We start from the raw sequence: 7332 nt of genomic DNA, 5'->3' as shown, positions 1-7332 counted from the left end.
ACACTACTATATTCTCATTCATCTCCTTGACAAATCAACCCAGTAACAGCAGCCAAGGTTATTATTGTGTCTTCTTTTTTCAAGCTTACTACAACTCTTAATGAAATAATTTATCACTGGTATCTCTTACAAGACTCAGAGGAGACATTGCATTAGGAGAGAAACCTTTAAGGTCATTCAGCTATGAGCACACTCCAGTTTCATTATTGCTCTGCAAAATTCTTATCCAAACTAATTGTGAGTTTTGGAATTACAAAAGCAAATTCTGAAAGACGGTTACTGTTGATAAAATAATGGCTGAGAAAATCTTCATTTCTCGCATATATGGTGTACACTGTAGATGATTTGAATTGAGTCCAATCATTTTTTATTATCTGCAAGGACAATAACACACCGCGACCTGAAATGGATTAAGTGGCAAAGAAGAGGATGATGATGATGATGATGAACAACAAAAACAACACCCTAAATTACTCTATTGTGTTAAATCTATTCAATCTTGGCATTCTTCACAAAACTGTTTCATATCCTGAGTTCATCCTTGTTCATTAGTTTTGTATGTGTGACGTGTTAGAAAATGATATGTTTCTGCCGTCTTTCAACACTTCACACATACAAAACTAATGAACAAATATGAACTCAGCACATGAAACGGTTTAGTTAGGTTTTCTTATGACTGCCATATATTCATTCATTATCTGTAGCCGTTTATCCAATTCAGGGTCGCAGTGGGTCCAGTGCCTACCTGGAATCATTGGGCACAAGGAGGGGGCGCCAGTCCTTCACAGGGCAACCCAGACACACACACACACACACATTCAGACACTTTTGAGTCACCAATCCACCTGCAACATGTGTTTTTGGACTGTGGGAGGAAACCGGAGCACCCGGAGGAAACCCATGCAGACACGGGGAGAACACACCAACTCCTCTCAGACAGTCACCCAGAGCAGGAATCGAACCCACAACCTCCAGGTCCCTAGAGCTGTGTGACTGCGACACTAACTGCTGCGCCACCATGCCGCCCTTGACTGCCCTATAGATAAAATTAAATGAGATAAACAAGTCATATGTATGAATTGCCTAAATATTGTTTCAAGTGGAACACTGCATAAGACATTTTTTTCATGAGCCTGATAGAAAATATACATTGCAGAATTTTAACATAGTACGTTTCACTGAGGAGTTTAGAATGAGTTTTTTTCTTTAAAATTGTTCTCTAATATTTGTATGTGAATGATCACATATAGGTTGTTCACACTTCAGCAAGGACTTTGATGAAAAGTACTCAGTAGCACCTCTTTGTGCAGACATTTCTGAACAAGATTGAGATTGTGAGAAATAGTGCTCCTTCTGGTGAAATTCCCTACCATGAGTGAGTATGTGTGTGTTGAGTGAATGAGTGAGTGAGTGAGTGAATGAGTGTGAAAGCTACAGTTCCTCAATGTGATGGAAATACATTGAAAATGTATTAATCAAAATGGAACAAGATTAATATAAAAATAAATGTCAGTGGACCTTTGGCACAGTTAGCAGCAAGACCTTGTTAGAACTTGTGAGGAAACAAATAGTTTATTAGTTGTGTATCACATTTGCATATTTCAAACCTACAGTATAACATTTTAAGTGTGCAGCTGTGCATTTAATTAGATTTATTTTTTTCCATATTTGCTTTGTACTTTGCAAAATTGTCTGCTAGCTTTGCTTGGGAAGGTGACTCTACAGTGGCCGTTTGAAACTCAGTGCTGATGCAGTAAACATACACACATCACATTTATGTCAGAGTTAAAGAAAGACATTGTCCACAAGTACATATTTCTGAAGCAATTTAAGTGTAGAAAAGCCCAGTAAAAACAGCCAGGGCCATTAGCAACACATACACTGTAAAAAACCTTCATAGTATGAGGCTAATAGCACAGAAATTAAAAATAATGAGAGTAACTCTGGCCAATTATTCATTATAAGGCTGCAAGCAACAGCAGGGGTCAGCTCCTTAAGGCTGTGTTGCATACAGGTTATACATAAACATTTGTAACACTAATTTGCAAGCAGAAATGTCATGCCAGTCTATCTGTGTGTATGTATTTATATCATCATCATCATCATCATCATCATCATTTTCTTCTCCGCTTTTCCATTTCAGGGTCGTTTCAGGGTCAGTTATTATATTAAAAGTTGAGAGTGTTAAAGCACAGATGCATAAGTATTTCCCAAGACACACATGAAAGGGTGTCATATAGTTCTATTGTTCATCGCCATGTAAGGAATAAATCATAAAAAACAGACAATGTTGAGTACTGCATGATGCAGGCTCTCTCCAACATGTCAGTGTGGGAAAAGATTAATTGCAATCAAACATAAAATTCTTTGTATTAGTTTTAATATTATCAGCAGTAATAATAATAATAATAATAATAATACTTATTTTATATTACTAGTAGTAGTAACAGTAGTACTAATCCGAAAATATTGTATGTACTGACAAAAAGCTGTTAAAATCTGAGATAGCATCCAGCCTGGAAGGGTAAATGGTAATTTACAACCTTGCTGTTCATGTAATGTGCAGCCTTTACAGCAAACACTTCCATGTCACAAATATCATGCAGACAAATCCTCTTATTGCTTTACAGATTACATTTTTTTTCAAACATGTATATGCTTTATAACACTATAGAGTTAAATCCATAAAAACTTTTGCTTGCTTTTACTCTAAAGTGTTTTGTCATAGTCTATAGCCTGTGATTTATTAACCCTGGAGCCAGCAAATGACATCTGGATCACAATGTCTCATGATAATGGTATGACTTCAATACTTACCAATTGTGTTCTCATGGCCCAAGCTCTCAGCAGACACTTCACAGAAACAGTTTCATTTGTATAGCACATGGTGATTCATTAGATAAGAGCTTCTGGAGAGAGGACTGAAAAAGCCCCGTTTTTTGCCTCATAAGTACTTTTGTTCTGAGGCTGTAACATGAGTGTTCTGGATTTCCAGGCAAAGCTTTAGCCCAGAGATGTTGCACCATTCTCCCTTTGGGAAATAAGAGGCAGTGATTCAAGCAGGGCCTAGTTATTTTATTTAAAAAATTGTAATCCAAGAGACAAGACAAGCAATATTTGCTATTATATTATTTTACCTGACATTCAAAGAGAAGATGGATGCATACTACATTGACATTACAGCTGTATTTGGCCTCCTTTAGAGCACTGGAGACAGAAGAGGTGAGGTTGAGGCCTTTGTATGTGGATCTTTTGTAGTCGTTTTTGTAGATTTAGACACTGTACTTAATAGCATAAATGAATGTATAAATGAATATAGCATAAATGAATGTATATGAAAATACTTAAGGAAGTACAAATCCATCAAAATTGTACTTAATTAAAGGTACTTTGGTAAAAGTAACTAATTACCACACACTTCTGTCATAAACTTGGTGAGTACTCTGAGTTATAACCAGCATTATGTCGCATTCCACTCTTGGCAAGAGAAACCTTAAGACAAGTCAGTATATCCGGTATTTTTCTTATGAGATTGTTGATACAATAAAAGAAAAATCTAATAATTTCTAAACAGTTTTTGTTTGTTTAAATTAGTTTTATGTCAACATTTTTTTTCTTTGACAGATATCAAATCCCTTAATGGAAATATGACACATACTGACTAGAATTCAAGATGATTTCACTCGCTAAGAGAGAATGTTTGTCAGTGTGAGCACTTGTGGTTGTGCAGTTTTGTGGGGGGTCTCACTCAGTACTGGATCTTCACAGCTGCCTCATCTAGAAGACTACACACACACACACAGCTGACTGTCCTCCCGCTGGCTCTCCATGGTCTAATGCCACTGCTCATTCACCATCAATCATCACCTGTTGCTGAAAGCAGAGCTCAGTTCTTTTCTTGTTCTCTCTGTGTGAGGTACTCATTTTCCTGTTAATGATGTTCAGTGCTGTTATGAAATCTAAATTTCACTTTCAGAAGCAATAACTCTAAATCTACTGCACTAATTCACACTGAAGACACAGTATGTTTCAGATTTGAGTACTTAAAAATGTTCTAAATGGACCCTTAAAATAATAAATAAATAAAATGCTGCCAAAATTTGATAATGGGCCTTTTAAATTAAAACACTAATCTTCATAATTATAATCCCTTATACTTTATTTAATGAACCGATTAACTTGATGTGTAATACCAGTTAAAACCACACAGGGGCCCTGTGCCTCATTCAGTCAATGCTATTCTCATGAATAGTTACAGTTCAGTACAGTGTAGTGGCCCTAGATGAACCAGTCCACACTTATTGAGAGATCACACACACATAGTGGAAATCAAAACATGAAAGTGCTTAACTCAAAATATCCTCTATAGACAAAACTAAAAATTATTTTAAATTGATCATTTACATTCCATATCGTCCATACATGGAAATTGCACTATTTTTGTGATGTAAAAAAATATGCATTTACATATATCTGCCTACGAAGCCAATACCACCCCAGCTTTTATACCGAAGTAATAAGGAGTGTTTCCTAATACAATGTATCCATTTACATACATCAGTTTAAAGGCACAGAAACCAAGCTGGAACCTATTCATTTAAATGTAATTACTGGTAAAAATGGAATATTACAAATGGAACTGAGAGGGGGAAATGCTTTGTAAGAAAAATATAGTACATGGCCTCTTTAAAACACCTCCCCTCCTTCTGCGTGTAGCACAGAGAGTGATTAGTACCTCTTGTTCAAAAAGGACTTCTTTCAAATGTCATATCAAGGATCATATCCACCAATCACAGATTTTATTTGACAGTCAGCAAAATTTGAATTGTTGAGGTTAGAAAATATGAAATCACAGGAAATGGAACAGGTCTGTTTTTAATCTAGCACATACTCATAATGGTGATATCTAAATGTATATTTGTGTGATCAGTCATTCTGATATTGTATATATGAAGAAATATGACCTACACTTTTAAACTTTTTTTCAGTAGGATACAGTTGCCCTTGATGATTAAAAGATTAGGGCAGACCCAGTGTCATCAAGTCCAGTGTTTATACATTCTGATAAAGTTGCCATTGTAATCACGATTAAATCCAGATCAAGCTGTGACGAATAACAGGTCCTTGAGGGAGGAGAGATTAATTGGTAGAGGAACAGCAAAGAACAGCAAAGCTGATTTATATTTGACTGTGGCATGAGTCCAAAACATGGACAAGAGCAACAGCCAATTCACAGTTTCTGCTGCTTTGTTATTGTAAACCTGAAGTCCTTTGGACATGCTTAATCATCCCCATGCAGCTCAAACAAGCAAAGCAAAACACAGAACTGCACCTTTAAAGTAATATGATATGATTTCCTTTTTCATTTTTACAGCACACATTTTCAGGTTTGTTTTCATAAGGGCATTGGCCTACTCCAGCACACTCCCCTTGCTTTATGATCATGATGGAACCCCTGCTGCCAGCTATGCCCCTGTCTCAACTCACCTTTATTATTTCAGTAGTGGGCAAGGAGCTTTCCACATGTGAGCTGTCACTAAATGTAGCCATTAAATGTGATGTATTATAGCTGTAATATTGTCAGAAATGAATGAGCCTGCTTGCTGAGAGCAATGCCTCCAAGATGTGCCATGCTTTCATCAGTGTGTCACTGCTTAGTTCTCTGTTTTATTTAAGTCTCTCATCTGGGTGGCAGCAAGATTAATGCTTTTTGTGTCAAAGTGATATTTACACTTACCACAGATTAGGGATATCTTCACTAAATGTTCCGTCAGCAAGACGCCAATTTCGTGCATTATCATTAACACCATGTAAATGTTTACAGAAGTATTGAGTGAGTGAGTGGATAAAGACATCACTAGGTTGATAGTAAGAGGAAAGTGTCAGGTTCTAAGTAGCTGAATGTGTCTGTCTCTTTTAATGACTAATAGTACGAGTTCTACCTCATGCACTCTTTTTGTAAATAGGATTTTTAAACCTGTAGAAAAAAATGGTTAACTTCTGACAGAATCAAGTCATAGATGTCATTCAAATCAATCAAGTAAATACGTTTTTCTCACATATGATTCCAAAGATTAAGATTTACTTTTTATGAGGTATCACAAAGCTCAGTTCCAAATCAAAGTGGGGCAGTATATAATATTCTCATATAATAGAAATTAATAGTTGTTAAATCCTGAAGGACTTATTAAATTTGAAGGGTTGATGACTGTCCATATTAACTTGAAATGCTTTGCAAAAACGTTGGGAAAGAAATAGTTTTACTACTTTATGCGTCCTTTAACTAACACATAATAATCATATGGGGACTTAAACAATGCTCTTGTTTCTTTCTATAGTCCATAACCACATGCTGGTAGGTTGATTGGTTATGATAAAGCGTCCATAGGTGTAAGTGTGAGTGAATGTGTGAGTGTGTTTTCCTGTGCGGGGGCTCCATCCCAGGTGTGTTCCTGCCAGGTGGGCTCTAGGAGGGCTCTGGACCCACCACAATGTTTAATTGTAAAGGAGTTTAGAGACAATGAATGAATGACTAACTTCATGATTTGGTTCAAAAGCTGAATATTTGGCCATATACCATTTGACAAGTCTTCGATCGTGACACTGTTGTTGTGTTTATGTCTTTTTTGTGCCAGTTTATTAGAAGATAGATCTGGACATTCTTGCACCTGTACTGAGAATGCATCTTTGTGCATACTCACACCGTGAATGTGGTTTCTTCTTTGTCATCATGTTAAGGTAAGCACGATTCTTTCTAAAAAGAGACGTTGTCTAGAAGGCAACATGTGTTGCATTCAGCATTACTTGTCCCATCACAGATGTTGAAGTTACTCATGCCACCCCCATAGTGTGCTCTGGCCTGTTAAGGTTACCCTGGTAATAGTCTGCATAGTCGTTTTCTTCTTTGGCCTGCAGAACACAATGTTTTCCATAAACATGTTTCCAAATTTCCGTAAATAATCAGAGTCAACAAAACATGGACTCGCCAGACCACACATGATTTTCACTCTGCACTAGTCTATTTCAGATGCCCACTCTGTGTACTTCAGTGCCCTCATTACTGCATGCATTTGTGAACAAAGCTAATCTGGTACAGAATTAAAGACAGCTAGCTGCTATAATTAAACAAATATGCCGGCATTGACGGTAACTACATAACAAAAACAAGCAATACGTGGTGGTATCACTGAACCCCCGGTATATGGTATGCAGCTAAATGTGTGAACCCACATGGCTGTGTGTTGTCCTGGTAACTGAATTTCTCTGTTTTGTTCGACTAATGCTAGGAAAAACCATGTGTTTTCTAATGGTTTGTGCCAGTATAACACAATT

Source organism: Hoplias malabaricus, chromosome 8 (assembly GCF_029633855.1).
Source record: "Hoplias malabaricus isolate fHopMal1 chromosome 8, fHopMal1.hap1, whole genome shotgun sequence".
NCBI classification, from domain to species: Eukaryota; Metazoa; Chordata; class Actinopteri; order Characiformes; family Erythrinidae; genus Hoplias; species Hoplias malabaricus.
This window is presented reverse-complemented; position numbering follows the sequence as displayed.